We start from the raw sequence: 19,994 nt of genomic DNA on the forward strand, positions 1-19,994 counted from the left end.
AGTAAAGAAACTTAACTGAAAAGTCAGTCCTAGTCCAAACCAGGACATTCCACCCCTTATTCCATACCACCTACATTATACTCAGTTCACCACTGCGGGTTTTTTTTTCCATTTTCAAACATATATACAGATATCATTAGTCTGTGATTATGGGTTTCCATCTGGCATAGCAATCTCTCAGGGCAGGAGAGATGGTATGAGATTTGTCATGGTTTGTGCCCACAGGTTGCAGGTGAAAGATGTCAGCCTTGAGGAAGTTACTGGAAGCACTTGAAGCTAGCTCCGATCTCGTCACCACTGCGTTAACCTGAAAGATACTTCCTGAACACTGTTAGTGTTATGCAGTGATTAACATCATACAGTTCTATATTGAGCATTCTAACCCAGAGTCCCCTTAAGGCACACATTAGACTTCACCATCCTCCAGCATTACCCACCAAGTACATCCAGGCCCTTGGGCAAAAGCAATCCCACGAATGGGTTTGCCTTTTCCCAAAGCAGGAAAAACCCAGACAGTTTTCCCCAACAGAAGCCTTTCATGCACCACGAGGACTTTATCTCCATCTACCATATGCAGAAGTCCTGACTGAGCAGGGCCAGCTCGATTGATAGAACCCCAGTGTTAACTAGCGAGGTAGCTTGTGCTAAGCGCTTATTCCAATTTTTAAAGCTTCCACCACCCATTGCTTTCAGGGTAGTTTTTAATAACCCATTGTACCATTCAATTTTACCAGCGGCCAGTGCATGATAGGGGATATGATACACCCACTCAATACCATGCTCTTTGGCCCAGTTGTCTATGAGATTGTTTTTGAAATGAGCCCCATTGTCTGACTCAATTCTTTCTGGAGTGCCATGTCGCCACAAGATTTTATTTTCAAGGCGCAGGATAGCATTCTGGGCAGTGGCATGGGGCACAGGATATGTTTCAGGCCATCCGGTGGTTGCTTCCACCATGGTAAGCACATGGTGTTTGCCTTGGCGGGTTTGAGGGAGTGTGATATAGTCAATCTGTCAGGCCTCCCCATATTTATATTTCAACCACCGCCCCCCCCCCCCATACCACAAAGGTTTTAACCGTTTTGCTTGTTTGATTGCAGCGCATGTTTCACAATCGTGGATAACCTGTGCAATAGCATCCGTGGTTAAGTCCACCCCTCGGTCATGAGCCCATCTATATGTTGCATCCCTTCCTTGATGACCTGAAGTGTCATGAGCCCATCGAACTAGAAACAATTCACCTCTGTGTTCCCAATCCAGATCTATTTGGAACACTTTGGCCACCTGGTCCTCTCGGTTGTTGAGATGTTCCTCAGTGGCCTTTTTGGTATGTGGGCATCCACATGATGCACTTTCAGAACTAGGCTCTCTAGGCAGGCAGCAATATCTCGCCACAACTCGGCAGCCCAAATAGGTTTACCTCTGCGCTGCCAGTTGCTCTGCTTCCACTGCTTTAGCCAACCCCACAAGGCATTTGCCACCATCCATGAATCAGTATAGAGATAAAGCCTTGACCACTTTTCTCACTCGGCGATGTCCAAAGCAAGCTGGATGGCTTTCACCTCTGTAAATTGACTCAATTCACCTTGTCTGTCTGTGGCTTCTGTGACTTGTCGTGTTGGACTCCATAGTGCAGCTTTCCACTTCCGATGTTTTCCTACAAGACGGCAGGATCCATCAGTGAACAAGGCATACCATTTCTCATCCTCTGGTAATGCATTATATGGTGGGGCTTCTTCAGCACATGTCACCTCCTCTTCTGGTGGCAGTCCAATGTTTTTACCTTTTGGCCAGTCCATGATCACTTCCAGAATTCCTGGGCAATTGGCATTTCCTATTCCAGCCCACTGTGTGATTAATGCAACCCATTTACTCCAGGTAGCATCAGTTGCATGGTGAGTGGTAGGGACCTTACCCTTGAACATCCAGCCCAGTACAGGTAATCGGGGTGCCAGGAGAAGCTGTGCATCTGTACCAATTACCTCTGAAGCAGCTTTAACTCCTTCATATGCTGCCAGTATTTCTTTTTTGATTGGAGTGTAGTTGGCCTCGGAGCCCTTGTATCCTCGAATCCAAAATCCTAGGAGTCGACATCGAGCTTCCTCTGGTGCTTTCTGCCAGAGGCTCCAGGTATGACCATTGTCCCGGGCTGCAGTGTAGAGCACATTTTTAACAACATCTCCTGTCCAGACTGGTCCAAGGGCTACCGCATTAACAATCTCCTGTTTAATCTGCTCAAAGGCCTGTCGCTGTTCAGGGCCCCACTGAAAATCATTTTTCTTCCGGGTTACTTGATAAAGAGGGCGTACAGTCTGGCTATAGTCTGGAATATGCATTCTCCAGAAGCCCACAATGCCTAAGGCATCTTGTGTTTCCCTTTTGCTAGTTGGTGGAGACATGGCTGTTGTTTTGTTAATCACCTCTATTGGGATCTGGTGACACCCATCTTGCCACTTAATTCCCAAAAACTGGATCTCTCGTGCAGGTCCCTTGGCCTTGCCTCTTTTTATGGCAAAACCAGTTTTCAAAAGAATTTGAATTATTTTCTCCCCTTTCTCAAAAATTTCTGCTGTGTCACCCCATACAATGATATCATCAATATATTGCAAGTGCTCAGGAGCTCCACCCTTTTCCAGTGCAGTCTGGATCAGTCCATGGCAAATAGTAGGACTGTGTTTCCACCCCTGGGGCAGTCGATTCCAGGTGTACTGGATAACCCTCCAGGTGAAAGCAAATTGTGGCCTGCACTGTGGTGCCAAGGGAACAGAGAAAAACATGTTAGCAATGTCTATGGTGGCGTACCACTTGGCTGCCTTTGACTACAGTTCATAGTGAAGTTCTATCATGTCTGGCACAGCAGCACTCAGTGGTGGTGTAACTTCATTTAGGCCACGATAGTCTACAGTTAATCTCCATTCTCCATTAGGCTTCCACACTGGCCATACAGGACTGTTAAAGGGTGAGTGAGTCTTGCTAATCACTCCTTGATTTTCTAGCTGTCGAATCAGTGTGTGAATGGTGATCACAGAGTCTCGTTTGGTACGGTACTGTCGTTGGTGTACCGTTGTGTTAGCGATTGGCACTTGTTGTTTCTCTGCCTTCAGCAATTCCACAACAGAAGAATCATCTGAGAGGCCAGGCAAAGTAGACAGCTAACGTCCTCAGTCTCTACAGCTGCTATACCAAAGTCCCATCTATACCCTTTCGGGTCCATAAAATACCCTCTCCTGAGGTAGTCCATGCCAAGGACGCATGGAACATCTGGGCCAGTCACAATGGGGTGCTTTTCCCATTCATTACTAGTAAGACTCACTTCGGCCTCCAATACAGATAACTCTTGAGATCCCTCTGTCACTCCTGAGATGCTGATGGATTCGGTCCCCATATGATTCGATGGCATCAGGATGCACTGTGCACCAGTGTCTACCAGGGCTTTGTACTCCTGTGGCTCTGACGTGCCAGGCCATCGGATCCACAGTCCAATAAACTCGGTTGTCCCTCTCCTCCACCTGGCTGGAGGCAGGGCCCCTCTAATCCTGTTTGCTAGTGCCTGGTAGGGACAGATCAGAATCCCATCTATGCTGCCTGGAGATCTGTCCACTAGAAACTGGAGCAGCCGCCTTCCTGGAAAAAAACCCTTGTGTATTTGTTTTACATCGCAATTCACGTACCCGTGCCCGTAGGGCAGCAGTGGGTTTTCCATCCCATCTGCTCATGTCCTCTCCATAGTCATATAGGGTACGCCACAGGTCACCTTGAGGCGTGTTCCATCTCTCTTGGGCCGGGTCTTGTTGGAGGGCATCTTCTGTGGATGGCTGCGACATGGGTCTATGCAGGCGGCAAGTAGGATCTATTCTCTATCTCGGACAACCTGTCAAACAATCTATTAAATAAATTCTCAGATCGCTTCGTCATTTTTTTCTACGGCTGAGACACAGGCCTTTAGGGGAGGGGAGAGACTGTCTTCATATTGTTGTATTTGGTTGGCCATATCACCCACAGTAGGTAACTCTCTCTCCTCCCCAGACCAATACTGACAATGTGTGGGCATAATTTGATGGGGCAGTCTACACCAACTTGTGCAACATAGGTCGGCTGCATGGCATTTCATCAGGGCCTACAATTGCTTGTGGGTCGCTATAGATCATCTCCCGCACAGCCAGCTCCCTCAGGTACTTGATACCTTTTTTCATGTTGGTCCATTTCCTTGGGTGGCATACGATATCATCCTTAAAGGGATATCTGGTCTTTACAGCTGACAGGAGTTGCCTCCAGAGGCTAAGAGTATTTGCCTTTTTCCCAAAATGCCCCCTTCTTTGGCCAGGGATCCCAACTGCTTGGCTTCTCTACCCTCCAAGTCCAAGCTATTGGCCCCATTATCCCAGCATCAGCGCAACCAGGTGATAATTGGCTCACCTTCATGGCAGCTAAAATCTTTCCACATGTTTCGTAGCTCCTTCAGGGATAGGGAGTAGACTGTTACCTCTGCATCTGAGTCTTCATCCTGCAATGGTCCTGCTTGAGAAGGACCCTCTCCCTCATCTCCATCCTCACTGTCCTCTGCAACGCAGATTTTCTTTTGTGTTTTCTCCTGGTTATAGGGGCGACTGATTGAGTAGGTTGAGTAGGAGTGGCCATGGCTGCTGTCAGTGAGGTTGGTGTAGCTGCAGTGCCCATTGCTGGAGTTGGAGTGGTGGCAGTGCCTGTTGTGGGGGTTGGCGTGGCTATGGTGCTTGTTGGGGAGGCAGCACACACTGTAGGAGTTGAGGTGGCTTCACAACACCTACACCTAGCACTTGCACTGATGTTTAACTTTATACCACACCTGAAAAACGTTTGAGAGAACCAGTAATAGGAGCATGCTACTACCATGGTCCCCAGAACATCCAAAATTCCTAAAACCTGGTGAAGTCAGCTTGGCAGGAAAAGTATCATTCCCCAAGGTGAAATTACAACTGTAGTGAGTAACAATGGTCGACAGGAGGCACTCGAAGTGCCTCACTAAAGCTGCTGCTATTGACTCCTGCTCCCAGCTGCCCGTCCTTGTTGCATAGAGATAAGCCATCGGGGCGATAATGGCTCACTTTAGCACAGAGTACATAGACAGTAAAACCCATAACAAAACAATACCTTTCACCCAGCCCTGACAAACCCCACGTAAACAAGGCATACCAAAGGTATGGCAATATCAGGACACTTAAACAGAACAAAACTGCAAGAAAACGTGATAAAGAATTGTGCCCAGGGACAGAGATATCTGTATGTTGCAAACTGTTTTAACTTCCAACTCCTTGTGAGAAACTAGCCTCAGTCTGAAACGCCAATCATAATTTCGGTTTATTGCAAAGCAAAGGCAAAACAGCACTGGGCAGCACGGGGGGTAATCCCACCAAAATCGTGCGCGCCTTTCACAGTAATTAATTTTGTATTTATGTGGTAAAGTGTTACATATTCATCATAATTTTAAGGACGCCTATACATATTCATGACTGTCCCGAAAAAGGCGGTCTTTATTATAATGAGCCCCGAGAAATCATTTCCATAGTCTCCGCCTTTAATTCCTCCTGGTTGCGCACGCGCAGTTCCTCCTGGTGGTCGTGGGCCGGGGTCTCAGGGATGAAGGCCGTATGTCTTCCTCGCTGTGCACTTTTTACCCCAACTGCAAAACCTGCTGAGATCAGCTTTCTTTTGACAGCAGTTATGTGATTTCCTTGACGAGTCCCTTCCTCCTATACATTCTACTCTATCTTATCTCATGTTTTTCCTCTGGTTAGTAGTTAGTTCCTATCTAGGGTCTGAGACTATAGATATATAGCTTAAGCTAAACAATGGTCCTGATGGTCCTGTTATTAACCCTTAAGTGTTAGTTTCTCCTCATCACAGTGGCTTAGTATTTTGTGGTCACTTACTTATACATTGACAAGAAGTCTCTACTTTTTCCTCTTTATTCTGACACGAGTCATTTTTCACTTCTCACAATCCCTCCCCCTTTTTTATTATCTCATTGACTCATGTCTTTCTTTCAAATTTGTTTAAGGTTAAACTTATAGTTTCATCTTGGTTTGGTTCCGGTAACATCTTTCATAGTACCATGATTTTATTAGCGTTTCCTTTGCTGACTTGTTTTGGATTTATAGGTATGCTCACAACCTGCATCCCTTGAACTACAGAAACAATCAATCGAATAAAACATGGAATCATACACGGTAAAAAGATCAACCCTGCAACAGCACATAGTAGAAAGAATCCCACCTTTTTCCACCACGCCTTTCCCAATAGATTATCCCACCAGTTGCTGTCCAGCATTGATTCCCATTTTTGTACAGGTACATGAGCTAGTTTCCGGATATCTTTAGCTAATTCGGTTACAGCCTGTCCGTTATCATCAATTTGTACACAGCAATCTGAAGAATTAAATTTTCCACAGATTCCCCCTTCTTCAGCCAATAGATAGTCTATAGCAAGTCTGTTTTGATAAACTGCTGCTCTAGTTTGAGACTGTTGTTTCGTTATTAACTCCAAAGCCCGGGCAGTTTTATTGGTAATAATTTCTACTACAGCCTGTAACCGGATTATTCTTTTTAACATGTAAATAGGGGTGCGATAACCCCAGCTTCCATCCTGAGCCCAAGGAGCCGGCCCATAGGTTTGAATAATTCTTTCAGGTGGCCATTCATCTCCTCCCCAAGTCTGGGCTCCCCCAATAGCATCCCTCTTTCCCCTTTTTAGGGTGCCGAGGTCTTCATAAACGGGGACACCTAATTTGGTTCCTTGTTGTAATGGTAATAAGAAGAATCCTGGTTGAATTATTCCGATTGTAAAACTCCCTTTCCAGTCTTTAGGTAGTTCGGTATATGCTTGTTTCCCGCATATCCAGAACATACCATCTGGGGCTCTCCAATTTATACTTGTATCACTTACATTGTTCCAGTATGTTCCCAAACTTTCTACTCCTTCAAAGGGGTTAGGTCTCTGGGTTTTATTACACCAGAAGAACCTAGAATCGTTATCAGTCGTACAGTCATCCTAATTTCTTAGTGATCAGTATCCCGAAGGTGGTTCTGGTCACCATGATTCACTGGAATCATTTGTACTCTTTATTCTTTTACACAGGGTTTCTCCTATCCTTGTTTTGAATTTGTTTCCCACCCGCCTTATACATTCCTCCCCGATTACCTTTGAATTCAAGATCTACCCCTCCGGTCTATGTTCTCTGGAGATTTCAGTGTTATTCCTTTTTAATATATCTGACACACATAGACTACTTCCTTTCCATGGCCATTCTTTGGTCATTAGGGCTCCCCCACAAATCCAATATTTGCTTATGTTTAGTGCCTGACTTATTCTTCCCATTAAGTTGATAAACAAGTTTTTCCCCAAACCAGGGAGTTGGAGTTCCCTCTCTAATTCTTCCTTTATTCCAGTATATAAATAGCTATATTTGGGAAGGGAACTAGAGTGAATAAGTCCTTTCACTCGTGTTTTAATGATTTCCCCCTTTTTCTGGTCCTGGACACCACCACCATCGGAAATGTTCCATTGTCCTGTTCTTGTAAAACAAATCCATTCTTCTTCCCTCGGACAACCCAAGCCCAATTTAGCTCCCCCTTTTCCTAGATTCTGTCCTACCCAAATTTCCAAATTTCCAATTTTACAAGTTTCTAGTCCCCTCTGGCTATAGCATTGTTTGTTTATGTGAGTGTGATAAGACATGGTCGAGGTCGTTTTTTTCTCCAAGTCGGACTGGCGTCACGCATTTATGACAGTTATTGCTCCAGCCAACTGGGATGTGTATTAGGATCAGCAAAAGGGGTCCGGTATAACATATGCTCCCACGCCTCATGCCGTACAGGGGTACTGCCCGCGGCCGGCTTTCCCGTGGCGAGAATAGAGGTTAACCCGGTCTTGCCCCCTTATGCCTGATGAGGAGAAGGAACACGCCTCCACACAATCCAATGTGAATCAAAGTGAAGACGCTTTATTAAGCATAAACTGTCCCTTTTATACATTTTGTACTTTCCCTGGCTGTAAGCATGTGCATTGCTACTGGTTAATATTACTAAACATACTCTTCTTTGATGTGTTGATTGGTCACTGCTCTGCCACTGGTCTTTTCTTAATTGGCTCCATCAGTTCTTGTTTCTTCTCCTCCGTGTTCGGCTCCCACCGGCTACTCCCTCAATTCTTGTTTGCTCAACTGCTGTTTTTCCTCATCTCTTCTCTCCAAGGTCGGCTTGTTGACACTAGCTACATGACTCTTGTCACGCAGCTAGGCCCTCACTCCATGCTCTTATACTTCTGGCTCATTACATGACCATTCTCCTCCAAAAACCCCTCTACAGCCTGATATTTCCTTTGAGCTTGTTTCCACACAAACTCCTTGTCGCAATATAGTAACGTCCTGTACCAGTCTTTATCAAACACTTCCCAAGTTTCTGGAATTAACAGTTCCCACCCACAAAATAGTTGTTTAATTTGTACTTGTTTCAATGGGTCCCTAATCCAGTAATTAAGTCCGGGTTGGTGTCTGCGACATTTCTTTCAGTAGGGGTGTCGATTGTAAGATACACAGGACCACCTGATGCTACACCCTATGCATTCACATGTAACCCAACATATGTGCCCAGAATCTGGGTATTTGATACAGGGAATTGATGATGGTTGTGGGGGTATAAAAGGATCACCCTTTTCAAGGTCACATGCTAACGCAAAGAACCTTGATCTAGGGTTAGTCCTATAGATTCCCGATCCTCCGGTTTGCAGAGAAATTTCCCTCCCCCTTTCACTCCAAGGATCGAATCTAGTCTTTTCTAGGGTGTATCCAGGGGGAATTTGGAACCAGGAATATAAGCTAGGCTTTACTCCGGTTCGATTAAACCTGTTGCACCAGTCTCTTGGATCCCTCAGTTCAGGATCTTGTATCTGCCACCTTTCGAAGTCTCTCTCCAAGGCAGGAAGCTGGTTCATACAGGTCGTTTCGTCAGCTTAAGCTTTAAGTCCCCTGGGGTAGATATTGTTGTCCACTCTTGGGGCAGGTCCACGGGTCCCTTCAGTCTAGTTGTGTGAGTCCATCCTCGCTCAGCCATGTGTACTGCAGTTTCCGTAGTTAACAACACCTGAAAAGGACCTTCCCATTTGGGAGGGATTAAAGTAGTTTCTTTCCAGGTCCTTATCAATACCCAATCTCCTGGATTTAATCGATGTATCTTAAAGTCCAAAGGTGTTGATTGAGCTATCATGTCTTGTTCTCTCATAGATCTAATACCGTAAACCATTCATAGGTTTCCTTTAAACTGGTCAGCAAAGTATATGGGTTTGTCACTATTGGACACAAATCTTTAACTATCTGATTTATTGCTCGCAAATCCTGCACCAATCGATAAGTTTTGCCATCAGGCTTTTTAACAGGCAAAATGGGTGTATTATACTCTGAAGACCATTTAATCAATAATCCAAATCTCATGAAGTCCTCTATAATACTTTTCACTCCTCGCCTATCTTCCAATTTCAGGGGATATTGTTTTATCCTAACAGGCCGTGCTCCCTCTTTAAGTTTAACAACAACCCATTCTGCATTTTTAGCTTTTCCAGGCATTCCTGAGGCCCACACTCCTGGATATACCTGGTCCTTTATTTCATGTATAATTTCTTCTTTCCTGATTTGGGGTTCAGTGAGAACCAAACTTAAAATTTCAATGTGATTCTTTTCTGGTATTTTAAACTCAATTTCTCCATTTTTAAATTTTATTTCAGCATTCAATTGTTCTAATAAGTCTCTTCCCAAAAGTGCTCTAGGAGCATCAGGCAGGTAGAGAAATTTATGAATTCCTACACTTTTTCCAATTTTGAATTCCAATGGTTTTAAAAAAGAAAGCTTTCTCAACCTGCCCAGTTGCTCCCACAATGTTAACATTTTGTTTGCTTATTGACAATAAGGTCTGATTCAATACTGAAAATGGGGCACCTGTATCTACTAGGAATTCTACAGTTTTCTCTCCTTTCCCTAGCTGCATTTTTACCAAGGGTTCTGCTAGGGAAGATTCCCCTGGCTGCAATCAGTCAGCTCCTATATCAGTAACCATTGCCAGTTTCAGAGAATCCTTTTTCCAATGCCCCATCTGCTTACAATACATACACTGATCTTTCGGGAGGGGTTGATTTCCCCTCGGTGGGGCACTTGTACTTCGTCTCACAGCATTAGTGTTATTCCCCGGTAACTTCCAAGAGGGTCTCTGGCCCCCTGCAGTGCGCAGAGCAGCCACTGCAGCACCGGCAGCCGCTCCGCCCTCACTCTCCCCCTCCGAGTCTCCCCATTCCGATACGCCTGCCATGCAGTCTCCAGCAACCTCTCTAAATCTCTCACATCCATGCCTTGCACTTTCTGCAGCTTTCTCCTAATATCATCTGCCGATTGTCCCAAAACCAGAGATCCACTGTTCCCGGCAAAGTTCCAGCCAGAATCAGAGTCTGTACCTGGGTCCTGTCCACTTTCACAATCAGCTGCTTTTCTGATTCGCTAAAAGCCACATCAAACATTGCGTCCACATCCTCCCAGTCAGGATCCTGTGTTTTCACAATTAATTCAAATCCTTTTTCAACCTTTTCAGGATCATCCCGATAATTCCCCGAACTAATTTGCCAACCATCTAAATCTGCTAGAGTGAAAGGTACTTTAATTTTGACGGGTCAACCCCCCATCCCCATTGCTCGCCTTAGTGGAGCCTGTGTAATATGTCTCACCTTACTTTGAGTTCCGGTGGTAACGGGAGAAAAAAAAACAATATCAGTTTTTTTCCCTTTCTCTTACCTCTGGCTCCCCACCCCCAACAGTACCAGCACCTCCTTCTCTATCACCTTTTCTAATCTTTCATTCTGTGCACCAACCTTTAAAATACTTTTGTACAATGCTACAAGCCAAGCAACATCTTTTTTTTTTTTTTTCGCCCCCTATCGTCAGGACCATAGGGTCCTGGGGTGCTAAATTAATTCCACATCCTCCACTGAGAACAGAATGCCCATTACTGACAGCATTTTTTTTTTCCCAGGTATATATGTTCGGCCCTAAGAACTGGTCTAGCTGTTCTGCAAGTTTTAAGGTGTTTTTTTTTTAATAATTTCTTTATCTTTTTTTTTTTTTTTAAATTTCGTATCTCGGTGGAGCTTAGAGGGGTGTTTATATATCCTATATCCCCTTGGGCCCCTCCCAGAGGGACTTCTCTTAACGGGTAGATTAAAGCCTGATTATTTACAGTGTTTCCTTCTGGTTGCTCTGTTTCTGTTTCCAACAGACCCTCTTGTTTTTCTGTCACTAATATATTCACATTTCCTCCTTGTCTGTTCCTCCTTGGTCGGGTATTATGTGACACAGGAGGCGCCGCCGGGATCGGGGCCGGGGCTGCCGCAGCTGGAGCCGCCGCTGCCGGGCCGCCGCTGCCGGGGCCGCCGCGGCTGGGTTGTAAGGGGGGGGGTAAGTGATTGAGAGGGTCCCATTTTGATTCCTCAGATTCTGTTTTTTCCTTGAGTTTATATATGCCGGCTTGTTTTGGCCAAATTTCCCCCTTCCAGCACGCAGCGTAATCACTTTCTTCCTGACTGAAGGGTTCTTTACTGTTTACATGTAAATTAAGAGCCTGACAGATCCACCCTTCAACGGATCCATACTGAGGCCAGTATAAATCATCTGATCTTATTTTCTCTCTGGCCCATGTTATCATACAATACTCTATCATTTTAACTTTATCCTTATCCTGGGTACTGGCTTCGTTATCCCAGTTTGCAAGTTATACCCCCAATGGACTGTCTGGGGGTATCTCTGGTATACTTTTGCTCCCTTTTTTCCGGGGATTCCCCCGCATGGGATTCGTTCCTCTACTAGAACTCTGTCCCATTATTCCCGAGGTCCCTTCTTATCCACCCGTCCCGGCACCGACCTTTTCCCAAGGTCCCCTCTTATCCACCCGTCCTGGCACCGACCCTTCCCAAGGTCCAGTTGCTCTTGTCACAACTCTCGCTTCGTCCCTTCGCCAGCCGATCTCCTCGCGGAGGGACGGAACTGCGGCTAGAAGGACTCCGCTCTCACTTCGTAAATTTCGGACTGACCGATTTACGTCTCACACACACACCACGCACTGACCTCCTTATCCGCCCAACCGAATAATACTTACAGTCCTTTTTCTTATTCGGGTCTTCGTGCACAAGAATTATGGGCCAAGCTGCAGCATCCGGGAGCTCCAACCTTGCCTTTGCCTTGCAATTATTGTGTTCTATTATCCGCACCACGTTAGGATCCCAGGGTCCGAGCCGGGCCACCAAAATCAGCGGGGCGCCTCCCGTATGCGGTCTCCGGGAACCCACCATAGTGGGGTAATCACGTCGGGGTCACCAAATTTGTGAGAAACGAGCCTCAGTCTGAAACGCCAATCATAATTTTGGTTTATTGCAAAGCAAAGGCAAAACAGCACTGGGCAGCACGGGGGGTAATCCCACCAAAATCGTGCGCGCCTTTCACAGTAATTAATTTTGTATTTATGTGGTAAAGTGTTACATATTCATCATAATTTTAAGGACGCCTATACATATTCATGACTGTCCCGAAAAAGGCGGTCTTTATTATAATGAGCCCCGAGAAATCATTTCCATAGTCTCCGCCTTTAATTCCTCCTGGTTGCGCACGCGCAGTTCCTCCTGGTGGTCGTGGGCCGGGGTCTCAGGGATGAAGGCCGTATGTCTTCCTCGCTGTGCACTTTTTACCCCAACTGCAAAACCTGCTGAGATCAGCTTTCTTTTGACAGCAGTTATGTGATTTCCTTGACGAGTCCCTTCCTCCTATACATTCTACTCTATCTTATCTTATGTTTTTCCTCTGGTTAGTAGTTAGTTCCTATCTAGGGTCTGAGACTATAGATATATAGCTTAAGCTAAACAATGGTCCTGATGGTCCTGTTATTAACCCTTAAGTGTTAGTTTCTCCTCATCACAGTGGCTTAGTATTTTGTGGTCACTTACTTATACATTGACAAGAAGTCTCTACTTTTTCCTCTTTATTCTGACATTTTTCAGAGTCATTTTTCACTTCTCACAGACCCCAAGGGCAAGGGGGATGTTGTAAATACTTTAATTACTCGACTATCCTGGGTGCTCAACTAAACAAAGGGAAACCTTTACAATTTGGAGAGTGGTAATGGCTGTAAGATAAGGAGGCTCCAGGATGGTCTCACTTCAGATGGCTGGGCCTTGGGAGGGGCGGATGCATGGGAACAAGGAGATAAGGGAATTACAACAGCTACTTCAAAGGACGTGGCCTACGTGATCCCCGGACTGAGTTTGCGCAGAAGCAGGGGTCAGTCAGTGAACACAGTGAGGAAGACTACTGGCCTTCATCTGAAGACCCCTGAGGACAACCAGGAAAAACGACTGCGCATGCGAACGGACATTTGCATATCATGGCTATTTAAATGAGTTCTCGGAAATCCTATGACTATGTATAACTTTATGGTATACATTCTCTGGGAATTTGCCAAACCCGGGCGCACGACTTTGGTGGGACTACCCCCCGTGCTGCCCAGCGCTGAATAAACATACCTACTTAACAACCCTGCCGGTTGTGGAGTCTGTTTTCCGCACGTCATCACACCCTCGAGACTCCCAAAGAAAAAACTCTGATGCTCCCTCGGCTGAGCTGGCCGGGTCTCACCCCACCGCAGCCGAAAAGCAAATTATTCAGGGGACAGGCCGTCCAGGGCTGCTCCTCTCGTACCCCACGTTGGGCGCCGATAAATCTGTCGCCGTTTAAGGCTGGGCAGGCGGTTAAACGGACGGCAGACGCTCTCTGTTAACCTTCTCCTTCCCCAGAGGGGAAAAGGAAAAGAGAAAAGGGAGAGAGACTTACAGGTTGGAAAGTTAAAACAGTTTTAATAAACAATAACAAGGAAAAGAAAGAGTATAATAAATAACGAACTGTATACAAAACTGCTTCTGAGCTCCCCCCCGATGACGACCAGTCACCACTGACGCTGCAGGGCAGGCGCTGGGCAGTCCCGTACCACATGCGGCAGCAGGCAGGAACCAGGTTCAGGAGCGAAGGGAGGAGCACGGGCAGAGTCCTCCCAGGATGTCGGCCATAGGGGAAGAGAGCGTGACCCTTGTGGTCCCTCAGCTTTTAACTGAGTATATCACATGGGTGGGATGGAATACCCCGTTGGTCAGGTTTGGGTCACCTGTCCTGTCCGCCCCTCCCCGCAGGTGCGGCACTTTTACGGTCCCTTTCTCTGAGGGACAAAGAGACCCAACAGGGACCCTAGTTCCCACGGCAACAAGCGCGTGTGGTGACGTGCGGAAAACAGACTCCACAACTGGCAAGGCTGTAAAGTAGGTATGTTAATTCAGCACTGGGCAGCACGGGGGGGTAGTCCCACCAAAATCGTGTGCACCTTCGCGGTAATTCAGCTTGTATTTATGTGGCAAAGTATTACATATTCATCATTTCAAGGATGCCTATACATATTCATGACTTTCCCCGAGAAGGCGGTCTTTATTATAATAAGTTCCTCCTGGTGGTCGTGGGCCGGGGTCTCAGGGATGAAGGCCGTATGTCTTCCTCACTGTGCACTTCTCACCTTTTCTTCTTGCACGGGCGTGGTAACATCTTGGCTCAAACCACAAGACCAGTTCTCGATGGGTTTCATATGACCTTAATGTTCTGCTACTTGTTCTATTGAGATATGCTTAGTCAGTTAATTTACACATCAGGCTGATAAAGAATTAAAGAATTTCTCAACCCCCAGGACAGCTCACAGGCAAAGAATTTCTCAACCCCCAGGACAGCTCACACCCAGATCAAATACCAAGTAAAAAAAGGAAAAGGAGTTATGTCCCTTATCAATCCCCCCTTTTCTATAAAGTTAGTAAATTATTTTACTATATCATTGAGACCTTTTCAAAATACTTATTTGATTCTAATTGTTGTCTCAGATGGTGTTTTCTCTAGGTTGGTATTGATGCGCTCACAGTGGTGTACCTGTGGGGAGAGGATAAAATCTTTCCTAGAGAGATAACATATTCTTTTAGATATTGTTTCCCATGATCTCAGGATCAACTCCTGTTTCTTTCATTTGATAGGGTTTATCATAAATGATTTTAAAAGGATTAACCTTTTCCTTAGTCCTAGGTTAAATGCGTATTTGTAACAAAGCTAAGGGTAAAGCACCTGGTTATTTAATCTGATTTTATTCATTTGTCTTTTTAGGTTTTGATTCATTCTTTCTATTTTTCCATTTAATTGAGGTCTCCATGGGGTATGGAGATTCCATTTTATCTCTAATACTTTAGCCAAATTTTGAACAGCTTCTGATACAAAGTGTGGGTTCCTATTTGAAGATAGTTCCATAGGTACCCCAAATCTCAGTATTATTTTCTTAAGCAATATTTTGTTACTTCTCTTGTCTTGTTGGTGCGATAGGGGAAAGCTTCTGGCCAGCCTGAAAAAGTATTTATCATTATTAAAAGATACTGATACCCATTTACCGCGGTTCCAAATGGTTCCATGAGCATGGATTACTCTAAAGGTAAATTTTGAATCTGTCCATATATTAACAGTTTTGTCTTTTGATAATTGTAATGCTCTCAGAAGGGCTATGAGTTCTGCCTTCTGAGCTGATGTGTTAGATGGTAGAACCTTAGCTTCAATTATTTCCTCAGCGGTTACCACTGTGTATTCTGCTTTCCGTGTTCCATCCCGCATAAAGCTACTACCATCCACAAACAAGTCCCAGTCTGCGTTGTCCATTGGCATGTTTTTCAAGTCAGCTTTGTTGGAGTATGTCTGTTCCACCGTCTGTAAGCAATTGTGTTAATTCTGTCCTACCAGGATCTGTAGTCACAAAGGTTGCTGGATTCAGGATGCTGGTTACTTTCAGCTCCACATCATCTTGTTCCAGAAGGATGGTTTGATATTTCAGCATCCGGATCGGTGTCAGCCAGTGTCCTCCTTTTGGTTCTAGGATAGTTGTAACTGCATGGGGCACAAACACAGTTAGCTTTTGCCCGAGCGTCAATTTTTGGGCCTCTTGGATCAGTAGTACTGTAGCTGCCACTGCTCGGAGGCATGCTGGCCATCCCTTACTGACATTGTCTCGTTGTTTTGAAAAGTATCCCACAGGTCTTTTCCATGATTCTAGTTTCTGGGCCAACACTCCCAGAGCAATATGCAGTCTTTCATGTACAAATAGTTCAAATGGTTTTTCTAAGTTCGGGAGGCCCAGAGCTGGAGCACTCATTAAAGTCTGTTTTAGTTTTGGAAATGCACCTCTGAGTGCAAACAAGGAGGTTTCCTTTCCCTTGTACAGCTTCATATAAGGGTTTGGCAATGAGTCCAAAATTCATTATCCACAGGCAATACCATCTGGCCATCTCGAGAAATGCTCTAAGACTCTTGTTTCATTTGCTTTCATCTTACCGGTCCGGCGTCTCGTTTTGACTGGATGGTTACCGGTCCTGCCGTTCGGGATCTTCCCGATGTTCCTGAAGTTCATACGAGAGGTGTCACAGCATCTTCTGGTATCTCCTGTAACTCGGCTTCCTTCTGTAATATAAAAACTTGTGTATCCAGAGCTTTATTTTCAGGGATATGGTTTTGGATTTTTCCTTTTGTAAAAGTAATTTGTGCATTCAATTTACTTAGCATATCTCATCCTAACAGCAGCATGGGGCAATCTGGTATGTAGAGAAATTGATGAGTTAACACCCTGTCCTGGTTTGGCCTAAACCAGACCGATTTTCCTTTCAGTGATTTTTACTTTCAGCTAAGTCTTCTCTAAGTAACTGCACTTTCTGAAACTAACTGCATGTTTGCAGACAGTGTCTGCCTCCAGGACTGATAACGCTCGAAGTTTGTAGTTATCGCTGAGGTACCGGTAGGGATGTTGTGCAGTAAGGCTCTTGCTGTACTTATTCTTAGAGAAACCAAGGTCACTGCTAAATTTCTCACTGCTTACAAGTGAAGAGCCGAAGGGGGGTCGCAGCTGCAGCGGGGAGCAGACAGGGCAGGTGACCCAAAATTGACCAACGAGGGTATTCCATCCCACACACGTCATTCTCGGTATAAAGTGGGGGGATCACGAGGGTCTCGCTCTTTCTGCTATGGCCGGTGTCCAAGGAGGACTCCGTCTGTTTTCCTGCTGCCCCCGATCCCGATCCGTGCATCCCTGAATCCAGCTCTCAACCGTCGCTAGGCCCAGCCTGGGCCTTCCCGGAGCCTGCCCTGCAGTGCCGGTGGTGACGTGGCTGACTTCAGGGGAGCTCAATCTTGGTTTTGTATATATATTTGTATATATTTGATTATTTCTATTATTATTATACTCTTTTTCATTATTATAGTTTATTAAAACTGTTTTAACTTTCCAACCCGGAAGTCTCTCTCCCTTTTTCCCTTTCCCTTTCCCTTTGGGGGGAGGGGGGGGGATAACAGAGGGCATCTGCCACAGGTTTAATAGCTGGCCCAGCTTTAAACCGTAACACACCCCTTTTCCCAATTCCAAATTTTAAAAGCTGGAAAAACGGTCCAGTTTCTTCCTGCCCTGTGGCACCAACAACTGACGCACTACGATCATTGAAATTACTCCTACATGTATTTAACACTGAATAGGTAGCTCCTGTATTTACTAAAATTTTATTTTCTCATTCCCCAACTTTATTATAATCAGGGGTTCTGTTGGGGAGGGTTTCGAATCTTCCCTAGCTTTATCGTGACCAGGGGATCCGCTAGGGTAGATTCCCCAGAACAATGATACCAATTGTTGTATTCCTACCTCTGAATCAGGATCCAGCGGTGTATTGTGGTGCATTACGTCCCTTAATCGATCCAGGAATTCGGATGGTGACTCGGAGGGACCTTGTTTGATTGCATATAATGCTGACCAATTTATGGTTTTAGGAATGGCTCTCTCCATTCCCTTCGAGATCCATTCCTGATATGCCTTTAACCTTTCTACGTGTGTGCAGATCTATTGGGTTGCCAGTTCGGATCTTGAAGGGGGAGGTATTCCTTTATATCTCCTCCCGAAGTTTTATAGTGATCCTCAGCTAAATCTCCTGCAGTTTTTAAGATTAACTGCTTCTCCGTTTCAGTCATGTAATCTAATAACAATTGTATGTCATTCCAATCAGGGTTATGCTGTTTCACAATAAATTGGAAATGTTTGGTTACACTTATCAGATCGTTCCTGTAATCTTTGGCAACCCTTTTCCATGCCTCTAAATCAGTAGTAGAAAAAGGTACCTTTATTAGCATTGTCCCACCGTCAGATCCTACTGCCTCTCAAAGGGTTGCTTGTAAAGCTGTTGGAGCAGGTTTCCTCCTGGTGTGGGAGGATACGGGGTTGTCTGGGGGAGTGGGGTATCCGTCCGAGTCCTCATCCTGTTCCTGTGGTCGAGGGGGAGGCTTAAACAAATCAGTCAGATCTTGTTCCGGTGCTTGGCAAGTATTTATTCTAGTGTACCTTTGTCCAATGCTACATGCCAAACAACAACGCCTCAGTTTGCCTTTAGACTCTATTATTTTCTCACTCGAGGGCGCGTACCATAGGGTCCTGTGGTGGGATCATTCCACAGTCCCTCTGCCACTCCGGATGGTTTCGGAGGGTGAAAAAAAAAACCATGACTCACTCAGCCCTTCATCTCCCAAACACACAGTACCACCTTTTTACAGGTCTTACAACTTAAAAGGATCCACACCGAATGTCATCCACCTTGTCTATTAAGTACCACAGTCCCACACACAAAACAAGGTATTGCCCCTGGGTATCTAGATTCGGGCAGGCGTTCTTGCGGATGTTGTTCCCAGCCCAAAGTTATTAACCATCCTGTGGGAGTTAAATAGGCTCCTTCAAGAGATTAGTCAGAACTCTGATATTAAAGAAATTGACTAAGCACCACAGCAACTTAACTCACACATACAAATTTCTGCAAACATTTCCGGCGCTACGAATCAGGACTCTCACTCAGTTCACAGCGGCGCTGTGTCTCAGAAACACACATACACATACACAGTCAAATACTCTTAACATAAAATACTCTCAGAAACACACACACAATTAAATACTCTTAACATAAAACACTCTTAACATAAAAGATTCTCTGCATAAAAGACACTTGATGTAAAACACCCGGGCACCTGTAAATAAGGTATACAGCAATCGCTCCAGTTATTATCCCTCCAGCAGCTGCAAATATTCATATCACAATTGTGAGAGGCTCGCTTACCCTTCTCCTGCTTCTTATACAGTCATTAGCAGGTCCGTCCTGGCTCCCGATATCGGGATGCAGCGATAACCTCGGATTCACTCGATCTACCCTCAAGATCGCTAGCGGCCGCTCTATCAGTCAGCGAATCCCCCCATCGGGTACCCTCCTCCCATACGGGGACTACGCTGTATGCCAGACGTCTCTGCGCGGTTTACCAGACATACTCCAACAAAGCTGACTTGAAAGACATGCCAATGGACAACGCAGACTGGGACTTGTTTGTGGATGGTAGTAGCTTTATGCGGGATGGAACACGGGAAAGCAGGATACACAGTGGTAACCACTGAGGAAATAATTGAAGCTAAGGCTCTACCATCTAACACATCAGTTCAGAAGGCAGAACTCATAACCCTTCTGAGAGCATTAGAATTATTGAAAGACAAAATGTTAATATATGGACAGATTCAAAATTTACCTTTGGAGTAATCCATGCTCATGGAACCATTTGGAACCATGGCAAATGGGTATCAGTATCTTTTAATAATGATAAATACCTTTTCAGGCTGGCCAGAAGCTTTCCCCTGTTGCACCAACAAGACAAGAGAAGCAACAAAATACTGCTTAAGAAAATAATACTGAGATTTGGGGTACCTATGGAACTATCTTCAAATAGGAACCCACACTTTGTATCGGAAGCTGTTCAAAATTTGGCTAAAGTATTAGAGATAAAATGGAATCTCCATACCCCATGGAGA

This window comes from Nyctibius grandis (genome assembly GCF_013368605.1).
Source record: "Nyctibius grandis isolate bNycGra1 chromosome W unlocalized genomic scaffold, bNycGra1.pri SUPER_W_unloc_1, whole genome shotgun sequence".
Classification (NCBI taxonomy): Eukaryota; Metazoa; Chordata; class Aves; order Nyctibiiformes; family Nyctibiidae; genus Nyctibius; species Nyctibius grandis.